The sequence below is a fragment of the Eptatretus burgeri genome, chromosome 11 (assembly GCF_056783735.1).
Source record: "Eptatretus burgeri isolate ZD-2024b chromosome 11, Ebu_testis_v1, whole genome shotgun sequence".
In the NCBI taxonomy this organism is placed as follows: Eukaryota; Metazoa; Chordata; class Myxini; order Myxiniformes; family Myxinidae; genus Eptatretus; species Eptatretus burgeri.
This window is the reverse complement of record NC_140971.1, coordinates 9,694,899-9,708,366: the sequence shown is the minus strand read 5'-3', so window position 1 is coordinate 9,708,366 and position 13,468 is coordinate 9,694,899. Positions and strand designations below refer to the sequence as shown.

The following is a 13,468-nucleotide window of genomic DNA, read 5'->3' as shown; positions in this document are numbered from 1 at the left end:
TAACATTTATTAACCTGAAACTACCCCGGGGCTTTCAAAAACGCCTCACACTTTTAAACGATCGGTTCTAAAAACCATGATTCCAGTCGCCTGTGTTGGTGTCCGTTATAAATTTGCGCCTTGCCCTCAAATTTTCGTTCGTGCCCTCGCACAATTTCCTGGCTGGGCAGCGTGGCTCAACTGGCAGGAACTTCCCCTCTGCCGAACTCTAACCATGGTACCCCCATGCCCACAGGCTGCCTCCGAGCCGAGCTGCTCCCTACAACGCGGGGGGTTGCCCTCTCTGGCATTGCCCCCCTCCGATGCCCACGTGGCGCGTTGATGTCCCGGGTCCCTTTCCGAGGGTCGCCCTTTCCCACTACACTGCCCCCGTGGCATTCTGGCGCAACGGGTCCCGTTTCCGACAGGTCGCCCATGCCCACTACACTATCCCGTCCCCTCTTGGGCCTTTGGCCTACTCTGGCCGACTCGTCCGGTGCTCAGGGTGCCCACTAAACAAAACTCACCATTCCACAGCCACGCTCTCAGCCGGTCCATTAACTCCTGCACACCTCCAAACGGTTTCGTGCCTTCTCTCGACACCAACAAAACGACCTCCTATTAGTAAATTTGAATAACCCACTAGCTAACATTAAATTGACCCCAGGGTCACTTGGGTGGGAATCACTCCTCCCCCCAACCAGTCATTCGCACCATGCATACCACATTCGCTCCACAAGCACACTTGGGCCCACTGTCCCACACTCATTCCTCACACACTTTCCATTTCGCAACTCACACCAACACTCCACACTGCCATTCTCTAACTAAATCCCCTAGCTAACTCGTGCTCCCTCGTCATCCCTTACATCAATGCACATTCCATTTACTCTATGTCGCTAAGCTACGTCTCCACTACACATTTCCATGTCTGTCCATGTCTCCAAAAATCCAAAAAATTCCCATTTCCTAAGTCTGAACTAAAATCCCTCTAACTAATCCATTCCACGGGCTCCATGAGGCCTTGTCCCTGCCCCATGAGGCCAGTCTAACTATCGATAACCCATCCCCCTAACTAGTACTTCCTGTGCCCACTTAGCAAGGGGGTCTTCCACCCCCTGTAGACCATGTGGAGGTACTCGCTATTATCTTCAGAAAATGATTTTCGTTGTGCAGATCACCAATCTGAATGAAATTTGGCATACTTAAAGAATTTTAGACGCTGAGTACAAATCCATTTGTTTACACGTCGAGGATGTGACACTATTGGTCATTTTTGGCAATTAAAGCCCTAACCGAACATTAAAGCACGATTTTGACACAGAAATGAAGAATCAAGGTTAGACTGATATGTACGTCAAAGAAAACTCTTGTGAGGTCTTAAAATGATACAATATGTTTATACAGAGCCCTATTCACTGTTATTAAAGATGTTTATAATTAAAGGTTGTAAACCGAAGCAGTAACATATTTTTCCCAGCTGAAAACGTCTGGACCGACCAGACAGGCGTTCGAGTTGACCAAGGCAACTTTTGCTTAAAAGGCAGCCACACTGGCTATTAAAGGTAGTTACATTGACTATTAAAGACAGTTACAGTGACTATTACAGATTAAATAAAAGACAAAGAGACTTCGCGACCCAGCCTGATGAAAAGTAGAACCGTCACAAGAGGATTACTGTCTTAGAACTCCAGTATTTCTTGCTCTGAAGCGGTTGCTGAACTAGGCTCTTGACTGCTGCTATTACAAAACTCAAGTCCACTATTACATGCTAACCAACCTGAATACTACTGTGTAGTAGATCACCACAGCAAAAGCAGTGTGACACCCGCATTCACAGTTCGTCGTCGGAATCATCGTCAGTTTCGCTTTCATCATCCATAAGTTCCATTTCTGCACGGGTCTGTTCATCGTTGGCGCAGTTTTGACACCCACAGCACTCTGTGCAGGACAGTCCTTTTGACCGGCAAGAACACTGGTTGGTCTTGCATTTCGTCTTCTTGCAATTACATTTCGTCGCCTCTAACAGTTCCTTCGGCACTGGTGGTTTGTTCAGCCAGTGAACAATCAGCGCTCCGTTGTGTTCCACCCATCCATGACATGTAGGAGAAGGGGCTTCTATAAACCTCTCAGTCACGCGTTGGTGGATCGCAGACTGATAGTTCACTCTTTTGCAATGCAGCATCAGAGCGTCACTTGTAGGCGGCAACTTCTGTTCTCCCAGCGACTGGCTGCAGAATAGCTTGGTGCGAGCCTCATCCACACTCTTCATGGTCGGCTGATTGTACATGGCGCAGACGAATTGTTCCAGGTCGTGAATGATATTCTGATCTCGCGTGAATCCTCGACCAATGCTCCCGAAACAGGTGATGAGATGGGGACCCTTCATCATCATGTCAAATGGCCTTGTTTTGCCCTTACCGTGAAATGCACTGGTGGTATCACTAACCGTGAAATTGTGCAAACCTATCAACGCATCGTAGACAGAACTTTCCAGGGCATTACTCAGCTTCCTAATGTCAACGACGACAATGTCCTTGGGACTTCCTGTGACCAGATGGAAATTTCGTGCCCGAATCGAGTTCGAGTGAGCCAATGCCAACACAAACACATCGGTGTCGAAACTCTCTATGCGCACCGACTCTTCATTCTGTCCCGCTTGAATGGCGTGTAGCAGGAGCTTCTTGTCAGCTTCCTCATGGTCACATTCAAGTTCAGGAACTGACGACACAGTCATGACACCATTCGATGCCTTGATTTTCTCACATTTGCCGGCATGACTGACGTACAACAGCATGTCACCCAGTTTTGATGGAGAGATGTTTCTCATCCACGATTCGACGATGAACTCTATCAATGCCTCCTTGTTGGCTCTGCTCATATCAGGAGATAATTGGCCCACTGTTTTGGAAGGGCTTGATGATGTCTGTAGATGGTTCGCACTTGAAGATCGCCCGCCCTGCCCGCTCGTCTGGCGTGCTCCAGGCACTTGATGCTGATACTTGGGTAAGTATCAAACACCATGTCCAGTCTCGAAGATTGGTTATGTCGTGCTTTGGCCACTACGATGTTCAGCACCATCTCTTCCGGTTTGCCGAAAGTGTTAGGCAGTGAACCAGCCTTTATCACCTGAATAACGGCCATTCCATCCACAATCATTGCACCTTGGATAGGCCAAGCGTCCACACGGCAATTGGGCCACAGTTTCAGTATATGGTTGCGGAGTTTGGCTTTGTCCATCTTAGCAATCGAACCATCACCGGATGCCAGCGGGAAAGATATGTTCGCCAGTGGGTATGTGAGCAGATCGTGGAATGTTACATTGCTTTTATCGCCAATCAACAGCAGTCGTGTGAAAAGACGATGTTCATTCGCAATTTCAACCTTCGGCGTCTGCTGGTGGGGAGTCGCCGACTTGCCTCGCGCCTTCGAGAAAGTTGCCAATTTGGCCTTCAAAATCGGACTGAAGAATGAGACCTCACCCGAGAGAAGCCGGTCATGCATGAATTGCATGACAGCATTCTCTCCCTTGACATACGTGTTCATCAAGTCCGCGGAAGTGGCTGGCGGTACGATGATACCTGAACTAATATTGACGAGTTCAAGGTGAGCACCGGAGAAAGGGTTAATCATTTGAAGTACTGTGTCCATCACTTGTACCACCACTGCTTCGTTTTTCTTCGAGCTCGACACATCCAAATCCTTTCTCGCTTGGGGCTCGTCGTGGATACCCGCCATGGACTCACATTTCCTTGCGATTTCCGTACGTGCTGGTTCGGACAGGATCCACTTCTTCACAGCTGTGCTTTTCTGAGTGTAACCAATGATGCCTCCACTGGTCTTGCTGTCCCTATTTAAAGTCTGCACTATGATCTGATCACACGCAACACTACTAAATCCATAACGAGTATGCCGTTGGGCAGTCCATTTGCCGTCAATGAACGCTTGATAGGTGTCTTGGTGGGAGTACTCTAGCCCGGCCATTTCCAGCCAGTAAACGGGTAAGTACCTTGCATAGTTTAGGTGATCATATGCAAAGTACCAGGGCATTGACGCTCTCGTGATCGCAAGGTGTTTCGGCCAGTTCGAAGTACGAGTTGCCCGTATAAGCTCGAGTGCTAGCTCCACCATTTCCAACTAGGGCCATGTAATGTCCACACTTTGGTGTTTGTTCAGGTCATCCCTCACCATGAGTGCTCCCGAGTATAGAACATGTAAATTGAGGCCTGAGTCACCCTGCTGTGAATCCTGGCTGGCTTCATCCTCTGTAGTTGACTCTGTTTCTGTTGTAGAGCTACTGTCTACAGCCTGAGCAATGGAATCAATATCAATGTCCTTCATGTACACCACTTCGCTCTCAGACATTTTTAGTGGATGATAGAAAATCATGTCTGGGTACCGTTCCTGCAGTCTTTTCTTCAGTCTTGTTGCCTGGTAGTTGGCCTTATCCTGACCTTCGCATACTCTGAGTAGGTCATTGAACATCTCACACAACTTCTGCATATGTATAGATTGCTTTCCATCAATGAGTCTTACCTGGATTACTTTATCACAGAAAATGTCAAATGTTGAGTCGTAGTTCACTTTCTGAGTTTGGAGTTTACTTTCACTCTGTCTGTGGTATGTGTCATTCACATACTCATAATAACATTTACGGTGATAACAAACTTCCAGCGCCACACAGTCTTTATCCTTTATACTTGTTATTATTCTCACATCACGTTCATCTCTCCTCTGCTTCAGCAATTTCCTTCAGCTTTCCTCCATCCTGTGTTTCTGCCAGGGACAACTGATCACGTTGAGATTTTCCTTTGACATGGATGAATTTGTCTTTTTTCTGGCAAATGATACAAATTGTTGGCAGTACACCAGCTGATTTGCCAGCCACCCTTTCTACAGAGGTTCTGAGGGATTTTCTACGTATTTTGTGGTATGAGTGCCCCTCTTCTTCTCGTCCGCCCACCACCTCGCTGGCTCCAGCAGAAACTGCAGTAGTGCTGGCTTCTGATTTCCTTTTTCTGGCTTCAGGGCGTTTTATATGATCCTTGTTACAAAACGACGCATCGCAGAACCGGTGACAGCCGGCATCCGCAGGAGGATCAGTCATTGGCAGCAGTTTCATCATTTGATCAGCCAGCAAACGGCATTTGTTGATAGTTTCACTATCTGCGGCGTCGCACCAAGCCTTCGCACATTCGCATACCTTACGCCAGCTCTTATCCGTGAATTGCGTCACTTTCTCATCATCCTCCGCACCCAAGTGTATGAAACAACGCATATTTGGTTGTTGAAAGACCAAAAATCACTCGAAATCACTCGACAACCATGGGCGCCGCCATCTTGATTTGTTGTTTCCTGGTCGTTTCCTTCGAGATTACAAGCACACCACGCCCACTTCACGGCGGTAATTTCAAATGGTAATAACTGTCGGTGTGTCAACTTGTGCATATGGAAACAAGTAGGAATTTCAATGGTGTGTTCTCATTAATGTAGAGGGTGAATTTCGTTTAGATTGGTGATCTGTACAACAAAACCAAACGAACCGACCCACCTCCACATGACCTACTGCCTGGGGCTCATGTACACTCGAAGTGGCGAGGCTCGCTTTACTTCTTTTTTTTCCTTCTTCTTGCGCACACCAGCGCGGCAACTCACAGCCTGCACTCTTTCCCCGTAACGTCATGGCAGTTGTTCTCGTTTCTCGTTCCCTTGGACGGTAACATCCGACAGGGATTCCCTTCTGCCGGATTTGAACCATGCAGCCACGATGTCACTGCACATCCCAAAGCAAGCCCCGCGTTTCGAGCGGTTCTCCACACGAACACAGGTGCTCTGCTCGTCGGAGCTTCACACACACGCTCGCGTGGAGAACCTGTCCGGTCCAAATCCATAATCCAGCCTACCTCTGTCCGTCCGCGGAATCGGCTAATCCACCGCGTGCGTTTACAGACCGGGCTTCACTCCCGCAGGCGTGCACGTGGCAGCGTTGTGCGTTGCACGGCACGGACCCCACGCGCGCTGCCGTGCAAACCTGGAACGGTCCCCAAAATAGCTACGGCCGCTACTCGGCCTTTGTCCACCGTCAGGCACCATCTCCGTCGCACTCTCGCGCACAAACTCCCACGTGCTACGACGCTCACACACCTCGACATGACATTCACACCGGGACATGCGGTTGCATGTTCGTGCATGCCAACCGCCATTTCCCTCTCATACAGTGCTCTCACACACGCTGTTTCCCTTGCACACGTGGTTCCACTCACACACGGTGAATCGCTTACACACGCATTAACACTTACACACGGGGTTTCACGCACACAATGCATGCTTTCCAGCACGCATTTCGCCACACTCGTAACCACACACACTGGGATGACCACGCTGGGGATTCGCTCTACCACAAGCGGGCCCGGAGCCTTCATACCCCCCAAGCTTTGTGTGCACCCGTCAATTACCTGTAGTTTCTCCTCTACTTGTTTTATCTCAGTCACCTCCTTTATTATTTCCGTTTCTTCCTGGCTCCATTTTCCTTCCCATTTGAGTCGTTCTTCCTCTCTGAGCCCCTTTAGTTGTTCATTATCTTTTCGGAGCTTTTCCATCTCCGTGGACTCAAATTTTGCCCTCTCCTTGAGTTGTATTGGTTAATTTCAACCTCGTTTCCTTTTTGTTTTCTACTCCACCGTCTCTCATGTTCTTCATTCTCCAATCTCATAGTTTCCTTCATTTTGTTGATCTCCCTTTCCTGTTTCATTTGTTCTTCTGTCTGTTTCTTATTCCACTGTCTCTCTTGTTCCTCCTTCTCCAATCTCATAGTTTCCCTCAATTGGTTAATCTCCCTTTCCTGTTTCATTCCTTGTTCTGTCACTATCTTCTCATACTCCAACCTTGTTTTTTCCTTTTGTTGTTCAATTTCAAATTCATACTCTTTTTGCTTTTTATTCCACTGTCTGTCTTGTTACTTATTCTGCAATCTGGCCTTGGCTTCCAGCTGTTTGATCTGTTCAGTGTGGTTCCTTAACGTTTCATTCTCCGTTCTCTTTCTTTCCTCTTTTAACATCCTCAGTTCGTTTTGTAATCCCGTTTCTTTGTTTTGGTGTTTCAGCAACTCAGAAGCTTTCTTTTCTAATTCCGTCCTCATCTCCACACCTTTCACATTCTTTCTTCCTCATTTCATCCATTCCCTCACCGTATTCCTTGCTAATTTTGACCAATACTTTCCTCTTTTTACCTCCTGTTCCAGGCTTTCTCTTTTCCGATTGCCTATTCTTACCTCTTCCTTCAGTAGTTCCAATTCCACATCGTGTTTCCGTTTTTCCTTTTCCAGCTTCGTTTTCCATTTTTCTTCTAAGTTCTTTCTATCCTGGGAGTTACTAATTTACTCCTTTTTTCTTTTCTTCAGTTCACTCTCCGCACTTCTTTTGCATGCTTGCTCTCTCCTTTCATTAGTTCTCTCACCGTTTTCTTTTAGTTTTCCCAGATATTTCTCTGTTTTGTGCCCGAAGCCCGCCAATGTCCGCCAGCCTCGCCTGCCATGATCACGTGGTTTCAATCGTTGGTTGGGAGCCCCACCTCGTATCGTGCCATTCGCTGTGCTAATTATAGCAGCCCGCTCCGTGCTGCGCTGAGATGCGGCAGCGCCGCTATTTTGCCGGCAAAGCTCGTGCTCAGTATAGGGTGAGCGGCCCCACTAATTATAATTGGTGGTGGGGTTATAAAAAGAACCGTCCCTAGCCATTGATCCTACATCAAAACACATTTCTAATCCACCCTGCCCCTGTTCGCCTTGAAATGCCATCTTGTTTCTCGGAATAAATTTAAAAAGCTCGTTTTTTGGGGGGTGGGGGGGGGGACGGAGGGTCGCTCTATACACCCTTGATCCGATTACCGTTCATTTTGTTGGAGGCGGGATGGATTGGAATCCCACTTCTGACACCAGTGTTGTAGAAATCCCGCCCGTCGGCGTGCGAACGACCGCGTCTAACCAATAGCGGTCGCTTCGCCCACCGAACGGACAATCCAGTCGTGACTTTCTGGAACAACGCCAGAAACCAGTCACGGGTGGGTTTTTAATTCCACCACTGCCCAGTCCGTATTCTACCGCGCAAATTAGGGTCAATCGCCGAATATCGATATACCTAATTACCCGCGCGGGTAACCTACCGAGGGACCGTACCTCGGCAAAGGCCTGCTTGGACACGAACCGCTTAAGCGGTCCGTTCCGTTCTGGGATAACCGAGCGGGTATTATCGCCAGAACTCGCCGGACCCGATTCTATTAATCGGCTATTTAAAAACCAACTATATTCCGAGTGCAAGATGGGGCAGTTCAATGAGGGAATGGACGCAACGAACAGGTTGCAATTATACAATTATATGCAATTATATGCAATTATACAAGCAACAAAAGCACGACAAAAGAACTACAACCGTCTACTTATTATGTACAGTCACTTGTCCTTAACAGCAGTTCCTACTTATTAGACGGGCCCATGGACACACGTACGCGCGCGCGCGCGCACACACACACACACACACACACACACACACACACACACACACACACACACACACACACACACACACACACCCAAGAAATGGTGGCAGAGGCCTTTAATAACGAGCTCCAGCTCGGAGGACAGGTGAGCTGAAACTCAGAACCTATCTCGAACCTCTCCACCTCGTGTGGTCTTCAAGTTGTTTGGACCCAGGTTCCAGCAAGAGCGAGCTGGATCAAATCGCCGAGCCGCGATCCTTTCCGAGCTCCCGCGAATCCTCCCGCGCTTCTCAACACGTGCTGGTGAGACGAGGCGCGAACCTTCCCGTCAATGCATCGCTTCCCCGAGGAACCACCTCCCGTGCTTCTCAACACTTGCTGGTGAGACGATGCACCGATCCTTCCCGTCGATGCGTCGCTTCCCCGAGGAACCACCTCCCGCGCTTCTCAACACGTGCTGGTGAGACGAGGCGCCGAACCTTCCCGTCGTTGCGTCGCTTCCCCGAGGAACCACCTCCCGCGCTTCTCAACACGTGCTGGTGAGACGAGGCGCCGAACCTTCCCGTCAATGCATCGCTTCCCCGAGGAACCACCTCCCGCGCTTCTCAACACGTGCTGGTGAGACGAGGCGCCGAACCTTCCCGTCGTTGCGTCGCTTCCCCGAGGAACCACCTCCATGAAGAGGTCGATGAGTCGCACCAAGCGGGGAACCAAAATGGAGAACAAAGAGCTCTACGAACCAAGAAGAAGAAGCCACCACTCGCAGCTCGAGCCGATCGACCGGCTTAACTTCCTTCCAAACAGGGCAGTTGAAGCAAAAAGCTCTCCCGAGCCAAGCAGAAGCCGAAGCTCACGGAACCATCAAAGCAAAAAGCCTCCAAAAAGCCTCCTCCCGAGCCAGGCCTCAGCCGAAGCTCACTGAGCCAGCCGAAGCAAAAAGCTTCCGCAGGCCTCAACCCTAACGCAAGCCAAGCAGGACCCGACGGTCTGCTGAACGACTCCCCTCAACTCCCATCTCCAACTCTGCCCTTCCAACTCTGCCCACGAACAAAAGAAAAAGATCTCCTCTTATCCTTCTCCCACCCTTCCCCCGATCCCGGCATGACTCATGCCCTCGCGCTCTATCCCCCGCTCAGCCACGGGTGGGAGGGAGTTGTTGACATCATGAGTCACGGGACGGCAGGGTGGTTCTTGCTCTTCGCACAAGAGGGGGAGGGATGTCTCCATTGTTCGTTCCCTAACTATTAAATCGATCCGCAGCGCATCTAATCGATTTCTGAACATTTAAACAATGAAAGGTGAGCTATCTGGGGAACAAGCACTCAGCGACATAGCTGACTAAAGGAACCTGTATGTTTTGTGCAATCGAATTCTAAGTTCGTAACGCTATCATAATCAATAAACAGTTGCCGAATATCTTGTAGAATGGCAGACTCGATAGGTTTTGAAAATGGCGATTTTTATAACTTAAGTGGCCTCTTGACCTTGACCCTGACCTTGAACCCGGACAAAAGTTATATCGTTGTGCAACACTCATCGACCTCTACCCACATACTAAGTTTCATCAAGATCGGAAAGAAAAATTGTTGATGGACGGATGGACGGACACTTGGTCCAGCTTTATTAGGTCATCTCGGCAGAGATGACCTAAAAATGACAACACCAGGTACCGTTTCCAAATTATTTAAGAATGCATTTTAAAGTCTCTGTACCATACTGTACCGTACCGCAAAATGAAATAAACATCATGTACCATTTCAAGTTTTTTTTATGAAACAAACACAGCATACGAAACTTTACAAAATGATGAAGATGAGGTGTGCCGGGTGTAATAAGTCTTGAAAGTTGATATTACCCACTGGTTGAGTGGCTGGATAAGAGAAGTGGTGTTCGGCGGCAGGAACATGACCATAACGTTTGGGTGAGTGCTGTTCAGGTCCGTGTGGGGTGGCCCAGAGCATTGTCAAGCAGCAGGAGTACCTTGAATGAAAAGTTCTTTCCTGCCAGGTACCTCTCGACCTGAGGAACGAAACAGTGATGGAACCAGTCCATAAAAAGTTCAGACGTCACCCACACCTTCCTGTTCACCCTCCAGTACATGGGCAATGCCTACTTGTTTTTAGTCTTCAGCTCACATGGGTTTAGGGAATGGTAGAGCATCATGGGCTTTACCATGAAGTCCTCTTCGGCGATTGCGTAGAGAAGGGGTACCCGGTCCTTTGTGGCCTTGAAGCCAGCTGCTTTGCTCTTGCGCTGTGAGATAAATGTTCTGGTCGGCATCTTCATCCAAAACAAGCCAGTCTCATCAGCGTGAAAGACCTGCTCTGGCAGGGTACCCCTTCTCTTCGATGAGGCTCGTGATTTTTGCAGGGAATGCTTTGGCCGCGTCGTGCTCCACGGAGGTACGCTCCCCTACAAGCTTGACGTTGCGCAAATTTTATCGCGTCTTGAAGCGGTGGGACTACCCCCTGCTCGCTGTAAATGGGCTCGTGGTGTCGCTTATACCCGCTGCGCTCGTGGTTACACCACCCACGCCAGAGAAATGGTCGTGCAGGAGTTTTACCTTTTCCCGTATCAGTGGTCCGCTTGGCGGCATACCCTTCTGAGTTATCCTTGATCCTTGGGAGCCATTTTCGAAGAATGAATGGACTGAGAGGCAATACACAGGTCAGAGCAATGGGAGGAGAATGACGGTGATCCAGGACGCAATGATTAGTCTGCACATTGTTTGTGGGGGATTTTTACAGGTGATTCTGTACTCGGCAGCTGATAATAGATGTGGTGAGTGATGTCATTGTGTAATTAGTCCGTATGTAGCGAGCTGCTAATTACACTAATAGATATGCTGAACGTTTCCATTCTTTAACTCACAGGACATGATGTTTTTCCTATGTACAGGTAGATTATGCTGAGCATTTTAAAAATGTAAGAGCTCAGATAGTGCTCTTTGTAGCAAGATGATGATTTACACTAAGATGCGCTGAATGCTTCCATTGTGTAATGTCTGTATTTGGTGACCTGGTAATTACTAGATACATCAATAGATGCTGTTTGTGTTTTCATTCTGTAAGTAACTCGTGGGGAATGACGTGTTACACTGGTGAGACATCCCGCGAAACTATGTTTATCCCGTGAAGCAACAATACATGTACAGGAAGCAGACCATGTTTTCGGCTCGTGGAAGATATGGTTTTTTTTGCGTACGTACAGTATTGTACTGTACATACATCTAGCTGCTTTGTGCCTGGCTCGTGGAAGATACGTTTTAGAACTGTGTTATGCTTGCGACTTGTGAAAAATAAATCGCCATGCGCGGGGCAATTTCCCGCGAATGTAGGAGCATGTCGCAAATTATCAACCATGAATATGCGGAACCCACGAATGTTGGAACCGCGAATGTCGGGGTCTGGGTGTATACAGTGATTCGTAGGTATGAAGATCAGGCATTCAATGATATGAGTGAGGAAAGTGGACAAAATTATTTTAGAAGCTTTGTCATGCAGAAACCTTTGCCGCCTGTTCCAAGTCGAGGCATTTTTGAGCAGGCCGAAACAAAATGGAAGCTTAAGGACCCCCTGTGAGGTGACATCGGACTAACCAAGATTGCATCCCGCCATCTTGGTAAGGCTTTTTTTTTTTGGTTTTCGATGATGAGCATCAACTAATTATCATCAAAAGGAGTGTTTAAATTTACACAAACACACAGTTTTCATTCATGCACTCATTTTGACTTCCCTTGGTATGCATTCAAAGTTTTGGGCTGCTCGGTTCCATGGATTAGGAGTTGTGGAGAAAACACACACACACACACACTATCTCTTTTATTAGGCCGCGTGGGCAAAGCGAAAAGCAGGGTTAAGCAATCGGTCACGAACGTATGTGTCTGCATTTTGTTAAGCGCGTACATCGAAAACCATTCACCAGAGGAGATTGAAACTTTACCACATGTTACATGACCTTTGATGTGGTGCATATTGAGCAGACATCGAAAATTTTCAAAGGATAATTTGTACACATTGATCTCAGAAACGTGGATGGATGTAATTACAAATATGCCACCAGAAGAGTTGACTCGCTCCCAGAGCCGCCAAGAACCAGAATGGACCCAGAATGGACAAAAATTGGGCCCCCTTCATCCGGGCCAGTTTTACGAGTCAAAATTTTCAGAAATCCCAAGAAAAACTGATAAAAAAAATCCCAAGCATTCCCAATCTCCTCATCGCGTGAAAGTGAGCGCATTTAAATGAATACGAATTTCATGGATTAGAACATCATTTATTGTCACAACCTATCTAAACAATGATCCGAGTTACACATTTTGAACGAAAGCTAGAAGGAAGAAAGTCACTCGAATGAACTTGTTCTGGCACTCTGGCGTCATGTATAGTCTGGCGGATTCCAGGCCCCCTTCAGTTGTTTTTTTTAAACAACCTATACAGAAGTTTCAGGCCGCTAGGTTTCATGGTTTTGGAGTTGTGGACGATGAAAAGACTGAGGTTTCTGCATTTTCATCATCAGAAACACATGCTGTGTTTTAGGTAAATTTGGGTGTTATTCATTTATTCCTGAATGCAGATTCGATTGACACACTTCATCCAGATGGGGTGTGGCCAACACTCCTGTGTTCATTTACGTCATTACTATGATTGTTATTATGTAAATTGTTCCCACAGTCGTTTGTTTTATGAGGGAGGGTGTTACTGTCCATGGCAACGTCATGCTGGGGAAACACCCTGGGCGGTTTGGAGAGAGAGACACAAAATCAAGCTACCCCCGGTGTTTTATCATCACAAACAATCATTATATGAAACGAAAAATTGAAGGAATAATTACGGGCCCATATTCGGTCCAGGCCCCGGGGTAGTTACCCCGCCTGCCCCCCTTCTCGGTGCCTCTGCTCGCACCAACTCCTTCTCACGACTGCGTGGGGTAAGTGTTCTATGAATACCATCTAGTTATTATCGATGATCTACAATGGTGCTCCCTCGATCGTGAC

The 13,468-nt window shown here is 47.9% G+C and overlaps 1 protein-coding gene across 3 annotated transcripts in view; it reads left to right on the top strand.

The window, feature by feature from the left end:
• Nucleotides 1–13,468, top strand: part of ENO4 (enolase 4) — a 55,647-nt gene that overhangs the window by 38,491 nt on the left and 3,688 nt on the right. The gene's annotated exons all lie outside the window — the stretch shown is intronic.